Raw genomic sequence first — 16,039 nt, 5'->3', positions numbered from 1 at the left:
AAAAACTTGCATATGAATTACAAAATGAAATCCAACATATTTTAGTGATTTATGTTGAGTGAACATTACAAAGTATACCTTTCACATAGCCTAGATTTTGTAAAATCCTTAATTTAGCTGAGAAATAACTTAACTTTTCTATAGGCATGCTATAAAGTTTTATAAAAAGATTAGGGATGTAGGCATTAGAGCAATTTTTCATTGAGCTATGGCTGTTCTGATTTCACTGATTCCTTCTAAACATGTGAGATGTATTTTTTATATGCAGATATGCAAATAACCATTATAGTATCAATTTGGTCAAAGAATTGCTTTGCAACACAGATTACCAAAATCAAACAAGTTAACAGGTAAACACTGACATTTTCCTAAAGGTTTTTTAAGTTTTATGAAAATATTAGGGATGTAGGCTTTATAGCAATTTCTCATTGGACTATGGATGTTCGGATTTCAATGATTCATTTTAAACATGTGAGATATAATTTTTATATGCAGATATGTAATATCCTTTATTGTATCAATTTGGTCAAAGATTTTTTTCCAACACAGATTACCAAAATTGAACAAGTTAACAGGTAACTACTTACCTTTTCCAAAAGGATACCTTTTACTATGCACCAAAAACCTAAAAAAAATATAACAATGTGTACATCATGCACATCATTGTTTATGTTGTATTTATTTTCCTATGGGAATTACATTTAGAAATGTACATTCTTTACAACATTGTCATCCATTGAATTCATGCAGAGTTTGAAGATTTCAAATAGTGACAAAAAGAATGACTTGACCACGAAGGGTCACGAACCCTCAATCTTCTGATCAGAAGTTAGACGCCTCATCCATTATGCCATGCTGTCATCTATGTTGAAATTGTCAAACCTGTGGAAGGTGTGGTAATAGTAACCTCAAGTATAACATTCAAAATTTAGAAGCTTTTTCTAGAGGTATGTTTTGGAAAAACTTGCATATGAATTACAAAATGAAATCCAACATATTTTAGTGATTTATGTTGAGTGAACATTACAAAGTATACCTTTCACATAGCCTAGATTTTGTAAAATCCTTAACTTAGCTGAGAAATAACTTAACTTTTCTATAGGCATGCTATAAAGTTTTATAAAAAGATTAGGGATGTAGGCATTAGAGCAATTTCTCATTGAACTATGGGTGTTCTGATTTCACTGATTCCTTCTAAACATGTGAGATGTATTTTTTATATGCAGATATGCAAATAACCATTATAGTATCAATTTGGTCAAAGAACTGCTTTGCAACACAGATTACCAAAATCAAACAAGTTAACAGGTAAACACTGACATTTTCCTAAAGGTTTTTTAAGTTTTATGAAAATATTAGGGATGTAGGCTTTATTGCAATTTCTCATTGGACTATGGATGTTCGGATTTCAATGATTCATTTTAAACATGTGAGATATAATTTTTATATGCAGATATGCAAATATCCTTTATTGTATCAATTTGGTCAAAGATTTTTTTCCAACACAGATTACCAAAATTGAACAAGTTAACAGGTAAATACTTACCTTTTCCAAAAGGATACCTTTTACTATGCACCAAAAACCTAAAAAAACTATAACTATGTGTACATCATGCACATCATTGTTTATGTTGTATTTATTTTCCTATGTGAATTACATTTAGAAATGTACATTCTTTACAACATTGTCATCCATTGAATTCATGCAGAGTTTGAAGATTTCAAATTGTGACAAAATGAAAGACTCGACCACGAAGGGACTCGAACCCTCAATCTTCTGATCTGAAGTCAGACGCCTTATCCATTAGGCCACGCAGTCATCTTTATAGAAGTTGTTGAACCTGTGGAAGGTGTGGAAATAGTAACCTCAAGTATAACATTCAACATTTAGAAGTTTTTTCTAGATATATGTTTTGGAAAAACTTGCATATGAATTACAAAATGAAATCCAACATATTTTAGTGATTTATGTTGAGTGAACATTACAAAGTATACCTTTCACATAGCCTAGATTTTGTAAAATCCTTAACTTAGCTGAGAAATAACTTAACTTTTCTATAGGCATGCTATAAAGTTTTATAAAAAGATTAGGGATGTAGGCATAAGAGCAATTTCTCATTGAGCTATGGCTGTTCTGATTTCACTGATTCCTTCTAAACATGTGAGATGTATTTTTTATATGCAGATATGCAAATAACCATTATAGTATCAATTTGGTCAAAGAATTGCTTTGCAACACAGATTACCAAAATCAAACAAGTTAACAGGTAAACACTGACATTTTCCTAAAGGTTTTTTAAGTTTTATGAAAATATTAGGGATGTAGGCTTTATAGCAATTTCTCATTGGACTATGGATGTTCGGATTTCAATGATTCATTTTAAACATGTGAGATATAATTTTTATATGCAGATATGCAAATATCCTTTATTGTATCAATTTGGTCAAAGATTTTTTTCCAACACAGATTACCAAAATTGAACAAGTTAACAGGTAAATACTTACCTTTTCCAAAAGGATACCTTTTACTATGCACCAAAAACCTAAAAAAACTATAACTATGTGTACATCATGCACATCATTGTTTATGTTGTATTTATTTTCCTATGGGAATTACATTTAGAAATGTACATTCTTTACAACATTGTCATCCATTGAATTCATGCAGAGTTTGAAGATTTCAAATTGTGACAAAATGAAAGACTCGACCACGAAGGGACTCGAACCCTCAATCTTCTGATCCGAAGTCAGACGGCTTATCCATTAGGCCACGCGGTCATCTTTATAGAAGTTGTCGAACCTGTGGAAGGTGTGGTAATAGTAACCTCAAGTATAACATTAAAAATTTAGAAGTTTTTTCTAGATATATGTTTTGGAAAAACTTGCATATGAATTACAAAATGAAATCCAACATATTTTAGTGATTTATGTTGAGTGAACATTACAAAGTATACCTTTCACATAGCCTAGATTTTGTAAAATCCTTAACTTAGCTGAGAAATAACTTAACTTTTCTATAGGCATGCTATAAAGTTTTATAAAAAGATTAGGGATGTAGGCATTAGAGCAATTTTTCATTGAGCTATGGCTGTTCTGATTTCACTGATTCCTTCTAAACATGTGAGATGTATTTTTTATATGCAGATATGCAAATAACCATTATAGTATCAATTTGGTCAAAGAATTGCTTTGCAACACAGATTACCAAAATCAAACAAGTTAACAGGTAAACACTGACATTTTTCTAAAGGTTTTTTAAGTTTTATGAAAATATTAGGGATGTAGGCTTTATAGCAATTTCTCATTGGACTATGGATGTTCGGATTTCAATGATTCATTTTAAACATGTGAGATATAATTTTTATATGCAGATATTTAATATCCTTTATTGTATCAATTTGGTCAAAGATTTTTTTCCAACACAGATTACCAAAATTGAACAAGTTAACAGGTAAATACTTACCTTTTCCAAAAGGATACCTTTTACTATGCACCAAAAACCTAAAAAAACTATAACTATGTGTACATCATGCACATCATTGTTTATGTTGTATTTATTTTCCTATGGGAATTACATTTAGAAATGTACATTCTTTACAACATTGTCATCCATTGAATTCATGCAGAGTTTGAATATTTCAAATTGTGACAAAATGAAAGACTCGAACACGAAGGGACTCGAACCGTCAATCTTCTGATCCGAAGTCAGACGGCTTATCCATTAGGCCACGCGGTCATCTTTATAGAAGTTGTCGAACCTGTGGAAGGTGTGGTAATAGTAACCTCAAGTATAACATTCAAAATTTAGAAGTTTTTTCTAGATATATGTTTTGGAAAAACTTGCATATGAATTACAAAATGAAATCCAACATATTTTAGTGATTTATGTTGAGTGAACATTACAAAGTATACCTTTCACATAGCCTAGATTTTGTAAAATCCTTAACTTAGCTGAGAAATAACTTAACTTTTCTATAGGCATGCTATAAAGTTTTATAAAAAGATTAGGGATGTAGGCATTAGAGCAATTTTTCATTGAGCTATGGCTGTTCTGATTTCACTGATTCCTTCTAAACATGTGAGATGTATTTTTTATATGCAGATATGCAAATAACCATTATAGTATCAATTTGGTCAAAGAATTGCTTTGCAACACAGATTACCAAAATCAAACAAGTTAACAGGTAAACACTGACATTTTCCTAAAGGTTTTTTAAGTTTTATGAAAATATTAGGGATGTAGGCTTTATAGCAATTTCTCATTGGACTATGGATGTTCGGATTTCAATGATTCATTTTAAACATGTGAGATATAATTTTTATATGCAGATATGTAATATCCTTTATTGTATCAATTTGGTCAAAGATTTTTTTCCAACACAGATTACCAAAATTGAACAAGTTAACAGGTAAATACTTACCTTTTCCAAAAGGATACCTTTTACTATGCACCAAAAACCTAAAAAAACTATAACTATGTGTACATCATGCACATCATTGTTTATGTTGTATTTATTTTCCTATGGGAATTACATTTAGAAATGTACATTCTTTACAACATTGTCATCCATTGAATTCATGCAGAGTTTGAAGATTTCAAATAGTGACAAAAAGAATGACTTGACCACGAAGGGTCACGAACCCTCAATCTTCTGATCAGAAGTCAGACGCCTCATCCATTATGCCATGCTGTCATCTATGTTGAAATAGTCAAACCTGTGGAAGGTGTGGTAATAGTAACCTCAAGTATAACATTCAAAATTTAGAAGCTTTTTCTAGAGGTATGTTTTGGAAAAACTTGCATATGAATTACAAAATGAAATCCAACATATTTTAGTGATTTATGTTGAGTGAACATTACAAAGTATACCTTTCACATAGCCTAGATTTTGTAAAATCCTTAACTTAGCTGAGAAATAACTTAACTTTTCTATAGGCATGCTATAAAGTTTTATAAAAAGATTAGGGATGTAGGCATTAGAGCAATTTCTCATTGAACTATGGGTGTTCTGATTTCACTGATTCCTTCTAAACATGTGAGATGTATTTTTTATATGCAGATATGCAAATAACCATTATAGTATCAATTTGGTCAAAGAACTGCTTTGCAACACAGATTACCAAAATCAAACAAGTTAACAGGTAAACACTGACATTTTCCTAAAGGTTTTTTAAGTTTTATGAAAATATTAGGGATGTAGGCTTTATTGCAATTTCTCATTGGACTATGGATGTTCGGATTTCAATGATTCATTTTAAACATGTGAGATATAATTTTTATATGCAGATATGCAAATATCCTTTATTGTATCAATTTGGTCAAAGATTTTTTTCCAACACAGATTACCAAAATTGAACAAGTTAACAGGTAAATACTTACCTTTTCCAAAAGGATACCTTTTACTATGCACCAAAAACCTAAAAAAACTATAACTATGTGTACATCATGCACATCATTGTTTATGTTGTATTTATTTTCCTATGTGAATTACATTTAGAAATGTACATTCTTTACAACATTGTCATCCATTGAATTCATGCAGAGTTTGAAGATTTCAAATTGTGACAAAATGAAAGACTCGACCACGAAGGGACTCGAACCCTCAATCTTCTGATCTGAAGTCAGACGCCTTATCCATTAGGCCACGCAGTCATCTTTATAGAAGTTGTTGAACCTGTGGAAGGTGTGGAAATAGTAACCTCAAGTATAACATTCAACATTTAGAAGTTTTTTCTAGATATATGTTTTGGAAAAACTTGCATATGAATTACAAAATGAAATCCAACATATTTTAGTGATTTATGTTGAGTGAACATTACAAAGTATACCTTTCACATAGCCTAGATTTTGTAAAATCCTTAACTTAGCTGAGAAATAACTTAACTTTTCTATAGGCATGCTATAAAGTTTTATAAAAAGATTAGGGATGTAGGCATAAGAGCAATTTCTCATTGAGCTATGGCTGTTCTGATTTCACTGATTCCTTCTAAACATGTGAGATGTATTTTTTATATGCAGATATGCAAATAACCATTATAGTATCAATTTGGTCAAAGAATTGCTTTGCAACACAGATTACCAAAATCAAACAAGTTAACAGGTAAACACTGACATTTTCCTAAAGGTTTTTTAAGTTTTATGAAAATATTAGGGATGTAGGCTTTATAGCAATTTCTCATTGGACTATGGATGTTCGGATTTCAATGATTCATTTTAAACATGTGAGATATAATTTTTATATGCAGATATGCAAATATCCTTTATTGTATCAATTTGGTCAAAGATTTTTTTCCAACACAGATTACCAAAATTGAACAAGTTAACAGGTAAATACTTACCTTTTCCAAAAGGATACCTTTTACTATGCACCAAAAACCTAAAAAAACTATAACTATGTGTACATCATGCACATCATTGTTTATGTTGTATTTATTTTCCTATGGGAATTACATTTAGAAATGTACATTCTTTACAACATTGTCATCCATTGAATTCATGCAGAGTTTGAAGATTTCAAATTGTGACAAAATGAAAGACTCGACCACGAAGGGACTCGAACCCTCAATCTTCTGATCCGAAGTCAGACGGCTTATCCATTAGGCCACGCGGTCATCTTTATAGAAGTTGTCGAACCTGTGGAAGGTGTGGTAATAGTAACCTCAAGTATAACATTAAAAATTTAGAAGTTTTTTCTAGATATATGTTTTGGAAAAACTTGCATATGAATTACAAAATGAAATCCAACATATTTTAGTGATTTATGTTGAGTGAACATTACAAAGTATACCTTTCACATAGCCTAGATTTTGTAAAATCCTTAACTTAGCTGAGAAATAACTTAACTTTTCTATAGGCATGCTATAAAGTTTTATAAAAAGATTAGGGATGTAGGCATTAGAGCAATTTTTCATTGAGCTATGGCTGTTCTGATTTCACTGATTCCTTCTAAACATGTGAGATGTATTTTTTATATGCAGATATGCAAATAACCATTATAGTATCAATTTGGTCAAAGAATTGCTTTGCAACACAGATTACCAAAATCAAACAAGTTAACAGGTAAACACTGACATTTTTCTAAAGGTTTTTTAAGTTTTATGAAAATATTAGGGATGTAGGCTTTATAGCAATTTCTCATTGGACTATGGATGTTCGGATTTCAATGATTCATTTTAAACATGTGAGATATAATTTTTATATGCAGATATTTAATATCCTTTATTGTATCAATTTGGTCAAAGATTTTTTTCCAACACAGATTACCAAAATTGAACAAGTTAACAGGTAAATACTTACCTTTTCCAAAAGGATACCTTTTACTATGCACCAAAAACCTAAAAAAACTATAACTATGTGTACATCATGCACATCATTGTTTATGTTGTATTTATTTTCCTATGGGAATTACATTTAGAAATGTACATTCTTTACAACATTGTCATCCATTGAATTCATGCAGAGTTTGAATATTTCAAATTGTGACAAAATGAAAGACTCGAACACGAAGGGACTCGAACCGTCAATCTTCTGATCCGAAGTCAGACGGCTTATCCATTAGGCCACGCGGTCATCTTTATAGAAGTTGTCGAACCTGTGGAAGGTGTGGTAATAGTAACCTCAAGTATAACATTAAAAATTTAGAAGTTTTTTCTAGATATATGTTTTGGAAAAACTTGCATATGAATTACAAAATGAAATCCAACATATTTTAGTGATTTATGTTGAGTGAACATTACAAAGTATACCTTTCACATAGCCTAGATTTTGTAAAATCCTTAACTTAGCTGAGAAATAACTTAACTTTTCTATAGGCATGCTATAAAGTTTTATAAAAAGATTAGGGATGTAGGCATTAGAGCAATTTTTCATTGAGCTATGGCTGTTCTGATTTCACTGATTCCTTCTAAACATGTGAGATGTATTTTTTATATGCAGATATGCAAATAACCATTATAGTATCAATTTGGTCAAAGAATTGCTTTGCAACACAGATTACCAAAATCAAACAAGTTAACAGGTAAACACTGACATTTTCCTAAAGGTTTTTTAAGTTTTATGAAAATATTAGGGATGTAGGCTTTATAGCAATTTCTCATTGGACTATGGATGTTCGGATTTCAATGATTCATTTTAAACATGTGAGATATAATTTTTATATGCAGATATGTAATATCCTTTATTGTATCAATTTGGTCAAAGATTTTTTTCCAACACAGATTACCAAAATTGAACAAGTTAACAGGTAAATACTTACCTTTTCCAAAAGGATACCTTTTACTATGCACCAAAAACCTAAAAAAACTATAACTATGTGTACATCATGCACATCATTGTTTATGTTGTATTTATTTTCCTATGGGAATTACATTTAGAAATGTACATTCTTTACAACATTGTCATCCATTGAATTCATGCAGAGTTTGAATATTTCAAATTGTGACAAAAAGAATGACTTGACCACGAAGGGTCACGAACCCTCAATCTTCTGATCAGAAGTCAGACGCCTCATCCATTATGCCATGCTGTCATCTATGTTGAAATAGTCAAACCTGTGGAAGGTGTGGTAATAGTAACCTCAAGTATAACATTCAAAATTTAGAAGCTTTTTCTAGAGGTATGTTTTGGAAAAACTTGCATATGAATTACAAAATGAAATCCAACATATTTTAGTGATTTATGTTGAGTGAACATTACAAAGTATACCTTTCACATAGCCTAGATTTTGTAAAATCCTTAACTTAGCTGAGAAATAACTTAACTTTTCTATAGGCATGCTATAAAGTTTTATAAAAAGATTAGGGATGTAGGCATTAGAGCAATTTCTCATTGAACTATGGGTGTTCTGATTTCACTGATTCCTTCTAAACATGTGAGATGTATTTTTTATATGCAGATATGCAAATAACCATTATAGTATCAATTTGGTCAAAGAACTGCTTTGCAACACAGATTACCAAAATCAAACAAGTTAACAGGTAAACACTGACATTTTCCTAAAGGTTTTTTAAGTTTTATGAAAATATTAGGGATGTAGGCTTTATTGCAATTTCTCATTGGACTATGGATGTTCGGATTTCAATGATTCATTTTAAACATGTGAGATATAATTTTTATATGCAGATATGCAAATATCCTTTATTGTATCAATTTGGTCAAAGAGTTTTTTCCAACACAGATTACCAAAATTGAACAAGTTAACAGGTAAATACTTACCTTTTCCAAAAGGATACCTTTTACTATGCACCAAAAACCTAAAAAAACTATAACTATGTGTACATCATGCACATCATTGTTTATGTTGTATTTATTTTCCTATGTGAATTACATTTAGAAATGTACATTCTTTACAACATTGTCATCCATTGAATTCATGCAGAGTTTGAAGATTTCAAATTGTGACAAAATGAAAGACTCGACCACGAAGGGACTCGAACCCTCAATCTTCTGATCTGAAGTCAGACGCCTTATCCATTAGGCCACGCAGTCATCTTTATAGAAGTTGTTGAACCTGTGGAAGGTGTGGAAATAGTAACCTCAAGTATAACATTCAACATTTAGAAGTTTTTTCTAGATATATGTTTTGGAAAAACTTGCATATGAATTACAAAATGAAATCCAACATATTTTAGTGATTTATGTTGAGTGAACATTACAAAGTATACCTTTCACATAGCCTAGATTTTGTAAAATCCTTAACTTAGCTGAGAAATAACTTAACTTTTCTATAGGCATGCTATAAAGTTTTATAAAAAGATTAGGGATGTAGGCATAAGAGCAATTTCTCATTGAGCTATGGCTGTTCTGATTTCACTGATTCCTTCTAAACATGTGAGATGTATTTTTTATATGCAGATATGCAAATAACCATTATAGTATCAATTTGGTCAAAGAATTGCTTTGCAACACAGATTACCAAAATCAAACAAGTTAACAGGTAAACACTGACATTTTCCTAAAGGTTTTTTAAGTTTTATGAAAATATTAGGGATGTAGGCTTTATAGCAATTTCTCATTGGACTATGGATGTTCGGATTTCAATGATTCATTTTAAACATGTGAGATATAATTTTTATATGCAGATATGCAAATATCCTTTATTGTATCAATTTGGTCAAAGATTTTTTTCCAACACAGATTACCAAAATTGAACAAGTTAACAGGTAAATACTTACCTTTTCCAAAAGGATACCTTTTACTATGCACCAAAAACCTAAAAAAACTATAACTATGTGTACATCATGCACATCATTGTTTATGTTGTATTTATTTTCCTATGGGAATTACATTTAGAAATGTACATTCTTTACAACATTGTCATCCATTGAATTCATGCAGAGTTTGAAGATTTCAAATAGTGACAAAATGAAAGACTCGACCACGAAGGGACTCGAACCGTCAATCTTCTGATCCGAAGTCAGACGGCTTATCCATTAGGCCACGCGGTCATCTTTATAGAAGTTGTCGAACCTGTGGAAGGTGTGGTAATAGTAACCTCAAGTATAACATTCAAAATTTAGAAGTTTTTTCTAGATATATGTTTTGGAAAAACTTGCATATGAATTACAAAATGAAATCCAACATATTTTAGTGATTTATGTTGAGTGAACATTACAAAGTATACCTTTCACATAGCCTAGATTTTGTAAAATCCTTAACTTAGCTGAGAAATAACTTAACTTTTCTATAGGCATGCTATAAAGTTTTATAAAAAGATTAGGGATGTAGGCATTAGAGCAATTTTTCATTGAGCTATGGCTGTTCTGATTTCACTGATTCCTTCTAAACATGTGAGATGTATTTTTTATATGCAGATATGCAAATAACCATTATAGTATCAATTTGGTCAAAGAATTGCTTTGCAACACAGATTACCAAAATCAAACAAGTTAACAGGTAAACACTGACATTTTCCTAAAGGTTTTTTAAGTTTTATGAAAATATTAGGGATGTAGGCTTTATAGCAATTTCTCATTGGACTATGGATGTTCGGATTTCAATGATTCATTTTAAACATGTGAGATATAATTTTTATATGCAGATATGTAATATCCTTTATTGTATCAATTTGGTCAAAGATTTTTTTCCAACACAGATTACCAAAATTGAACAAGTTAACAGGTAAATACTTACCTTTTCCAAAAGGATACCTTTTACTATGCACCAAAAACCTAAAAAAACTATAACTATGTGTACATCATGCACATCATTGTTTATGTTGTATTTATTTTCCTATGGGAATTACATTTAGAAATGTACATTCTTTACAACATTGTCATCCATTGAATTCATGCAGAGTTTGAAGATTTCAAATAGTGACAAAAAGAATGACTTGACCACGAAGGGTCACGAACCCTCAATCTTCTGATCAGAAGTCAGACGCCTCATCCATTATGCCATGCTGTCATCTATGTTGAAATAGTCAAACCTGTGGAAGGTGTGGTAATAGTAACCTCAAGTATAACATTCAAAATTTAGAAGCTTTTTCTAGAGGTATGTTTTGGAAAAACTTGCATATGAATTACAAAATGAAATCCAACATATTTTAGTGATTTATGTTGAGTGAACATTACAAAGTATACCTTTCACATAGCCTAGATTTTGTAAAATCCTTAACTTAGCTGAGAAATAACTTAACTTTTCTATAGGCATGCTATAAAGTTTTATAAAAAGATTAGGGATGTAGGCATTAGAGCAATTTCTCATTGAACTATGGGTGTTCTGATTTCACTGATTCCTTCTAAACATGTGAGATGTATTTTTTATATGCAGATATGCAAATAACCATTATAGTATCAATTTGGTCAAAGAACTGCTTTGCAACACAGATTACCAAAATCAAACAAGTTAACAGGTAAACACTGACATTTTCCTAAAGGTTTTTTAAGTTTTATGAAAATATTAGGGATGTAGGCTTTATTGCAATTTCTCATTGGACTATGGATGTTCGGATTTCAATGATTCATTTTAAACATGTGAGATATAATTTTTATATGCAGATATGCAAATATCCTTTATTGTATCAATTTGGTCAAAGATTTTTTTCCAACACAGATTACCAAAATTGAACAAGTTAACAGGTAAATACTTACCTTTTCCAAAAGGATACCTTTTACTATGCACCAAAAACCTAAAAAAACTATAACTATGTGTACATCATGCACATCATTGTTTATGTTGTCTTTATTTTCCTATGTGAATTACATTTAGAAATGTACATTCTTTACAACATTGTCATCCATTGAATTCATGCAGAGTTTGAAGATTTCAAATTGTGACAAAATGAAAGACTCAACCACGAAGGGACTCGAACCCTCAATCTTCTGATCCGAAGTCAGACGCCTTATCCATTAGGCCACGCAGTCATCTTTATAGAAGTTTTTGAACCTGTGGAAGGTGTGGAAATAGTAACCTCAAGTATAACATTCAACATTTAGAAGTTTTTTCTAGATATATGTTTTGGAAAAACTTGCATATGAATTACAAAATGAAATCCAACATATTTTAGTGATTTATGTTGAGTGAACATTACAAAGTATACCTTTCACATAGCCTAGATTTTGTAAAATCCTTAACTTAGCTGAGAAATAACTTAACTTTTCTATAGGCATGCTATAAAGTTTTATAAAAAGATTAGGGATGTAGGCATAAGAGCAATTTCTCATTGAGCTATGGCTGTTCTGATTTCACTGATTCCTTCTAAACATGTGAGATGTATTTTTTATATGCAGATATGCAAATAACCATTATAGTATCAATTTGGTCAAAGAATTGCTTTGCAACACAGATTACCAAAATCAAACAAGTTAACAGGTAAACACTGACATTTTCCTAAAGGTTTTTTAAGTTTTATGAAAATATTAGGGATGTAGGCTTTATAGCAATTTCTCATTGGACTATGGATGTTCGGATTTCAATGATTCATTTTAAACATGTGAGATATAATTTTTATATGCAGATATGCAAATATCCTTTATTGTATCAAATTGGTCAAAGATTTTTTTCCAACACAGATTACCAAAATTGAACAAGTTAACAGGTAAATACTTACCTTTTCCAAAAGGATACCTTTTACTATGCACCAAAAACCTAAAAAAACTATAACTATGTGTACATCATGCACATCATTGTTTATGTTGTATTTATTTTCCTATGGGAATTACATTTAGAAATGTACATTCTTTACAACATTGTCATCCATTGAATTCATGCAGAGTTTGAAGATTTCAAATTGTGACAAAATGAAAGACTCGACCACGAAGGGACTCGAACCCTCAATCTTCTGATCCGAAGTCAGACGGCTTATCCATTAGGCCACGCGGTCATCTTTATAGAAGTTGTCGAACCTGTGGAAGGTGTGGTAATAGTAACCTCAAGTATAACATTCAAAATTTAGAAGTTTTTTCTAGATATATGTTTTGGAAAAACTTGCATATGAATTACAAAATGAAATCCAACATATTTTAGTGATTTATGTTGAGTGAACATTACAAAGTATACCTTTCACATAGCCTAGATTTTGTAAAATCCTTAACTTAGCTGAGAAATAACTTAACTTTTCTATAGGCATGCTATAAAGTTTTATAAAAAGATTAGGGATGTAGGCATTAGAGCAATTTTTCATTGAGCTATGGCTGTTCTGATTTCACTGATTCCTTCTAAACATGTGAGATGTATTTTTTATATGCAGATATGCAAATAACCATTATAGTATCAATTTGGTCAAAGAATTGCTTTGCAACACAGATTACCAAAATCAAACAAGTTAACAGGTAAACACTGACATTTTTCTAAAGGTTTTTTACGTTTTATGAAAATATTAGGGATGTAGGCTTTATAGCAATTTCTCATTGGACTATGGATGTTCGGATTTCAATGATTCATTTTAAACATGTGAGATATAATTTTTATATGCAGATATTTAATATCCTTTATTGTATCAATTTGGTCAAAGATTTTTTTCCAACACAGATTACCAAAATTGAACAAGTTAACAGGTAAATACTTACCTTTTCCAAAAGGATACCTTTTACTATGCACCAAAAACCTAAAAAAACTATAACTATGTGTACATCATGCACATCATTGTTTATGTTGTATTTATTTTCCTATGGGAATTACATTTAGAAATGTACATTCTTTACAACATTGTCATCCATTGAATTCATGCAGAGTTTGAATATTTCAAATTGTGACAAAATGAAAGACTCGAACACGAAGGGACTCGAACCGTCAATCTTCTGATCCGAAGTCAGACGGCTTATCCATTAGGCCACGCGGTCATCTTTATAGAAGTTGTCGAACCTGTGGAAGGTGTGGTAATAGTAACCTCAAGTATAACATTCAAAATTTAGAAGTTTTTTCTAGATATATGTTTTGGAAAAACTTGCATATGAATTACAAAATGAAATCCAACATATTTTAGTGATTTATGTTGAGTGAACATTACAAAGTATACCTTTCACATAGCCTAGATTTTGTAAAATCCTTAACTTAGCTGAGAAATAACTTAACTTTTCTATAGGCATGCTATAAAGTTTTATAAAAAGATTAGGGATGTAGGCATTAGAGCAATTTTTCATTGAGCTATGGCTGTTCTGATTTCACTGATTCCTTCTAAACATGTGAGATGTATTTTTTATATGCAGATATGCAAATAACCATTATAGTATCAATTTGGTCAAAGAATTGCTTTGCAACACAGATTACCAAAATCAAACAAGTTAACAGGTAAACACTTACATTTTCCTAAAGGTTTTTTAAGTTTTATGAAAATATTAGGGATGTAGGCTTTATAGCAATTTCAAATTGGACTATGGATGTTCGGATTTCAATGATTCATTTTAAACATGTGAGATATAATTTTTATATGCAGATATGTAATATCCTTTATTGTATCAATTTGGTCAAAGATTTTTTTCCAACACAGATTACCAAAATTGAACAAGTTAACAGGTAAATACTTACCTTTTCCAAAAGGATACCTTTTACTATGCACCAAAAACTTAAAAAAACTATAACTATGTGTACATCATGCACATCATTGTTTATGTTGTATTTATTTTCCTATGGGAATTACATTTAGAAATGTACATTCTTTACAACATTGTCATCCATTGAATTCATGCAGAGTTTGAAGATTTCAAATTGTGACAAAATGAAAGACTCGACCACGAAGGGACTTGAACCCTCAATCTTCAGATCCGAAGTTAGACGACTTATCCATTAGGACACGCAGTCATCTTTATAGAAGTTGTCGAACTTGTGGAAGGTGTGGTAATAGTAACCTCAAGTATAACATTCAAAATTTAGAAGCTTTTTCTAGAGGTATGTTTTGGAAAAACTTGCATATGAATTACAAAATGAAATCCAACATATTTTAGTGATTTATGTTGAGTGAACATTACAAAGTATACCTTTCACATAGCCTAGATTTTGTAAAATCCTTAACTTAGCTGAGAAATAACTTAACTTTTCTATAGGCATGCTATAAAGTTTTATAAAAAGATTAGGGATGTAGGCATTAGAGCAATTTCTCATTGAACTATGGGTGTTCTGATTTCACTGATTCCTTCTAAACATGTGAGATGTATTTTTTATATGCAGATATGCAAATAACCATTATAGTATCAATTTGGTCAAAGAACTGCTTTGCAACACAGATTACCAAAATCAAACAAGTTAACAGGTAAACACTTACATTTTCCTAAAGGTTTTTTAAGTTTTATGAAAATATTAGGGATGTAGGCTTTATAGCAATTTCTCATTGGACTATGGATGTTCGGATTTCAATGATTCATTTTAAACATGTGAGATATAATTTTTATATGCAGATATGTAATATCCTTTATTGTATCAATTTGGTCAAAGATTTTTTTCCAACACAGATTACCAAAATTGAACAAGTTAACAGGTAAATACTTACCTTTTCCAAAAGGATACCTTTTACTATGCACCAAAAACCTAAAAAAACTATCACTATGTGTACATCATGCACATCATTGTTTATGTTGTATTTATTTTCCTATGGGAATTACATTT

At 30.6% G+C, this 16,039-nt stretch overlaps 4 non-coding genes across 4 annotated transcripts; all 4 read right to left on the bottom strand.

Moving 5' to 3' along the window:
• Positions 1-2,705: 2,705 nt before the first annotated feature.
• TRNAR-UCG (transfer RNA arginine (anticodon UCG)) lies at positions 2,706-2,778 on the bottom strand. Its single transcript has one exon. It is a non-coding gene; the product is annotated as a tRNA-Arg (tRNA).
• A 3,761-nt stretch (positions 2,779-6,539) lies between these two features.
• TRNAR-UCG (transfer RNA arginine (anticodon UCG)) lies at positions 6,540-6,612 on the bottom strand. The gene has a single exon. It is a non-coding gene; the product is annotated as a tRNA-Arg (tRNA).
• Positions 6,613-12,290: 5,678 nt separating this feature from the next.
• On the bottom strand, positions 12,291-12,363 carry TRNAR-UCG (transfer RNA arginine (anticodon UCG)). The gene has a single exon. It is a non-coding gene; the product is annotated as a tRNA-Arg (tRNA).
• An 886-nt stretch (positions 12,364-13,249) lies between these two features.
• On the bottom strand, positions 13,250-13,322 carry TRNAR-UCG (transfer RNA arginine (anticodon UCG)). The gene has a single exon. It is a non-coding gene; the product is annotated as a tRNA-Arg (tRNA).
• Positions 13,323-16,039: the final 2,717 nt, after the last annotated feature.

This window comes from Taudactylus pleione, unplaced genomic scaffold (genome assembly GCF_031769625.1).
Source record: "Taudactylus pleione unplaced genomic scaffold, aTauple2 ptg000612l, whole genome shotgun sequence".
NCBI classification, from domain to species: Eukaryota; Metazoa; Chordata; class Amphibia; order Anura; family Myobatrachidae; genus Taudactylus; species Taudactylus pleione.
Note: the sequence above shows the minus strand (reverse complement) of the source record. Positions and strands in the feature narration are given on the sequence as shown.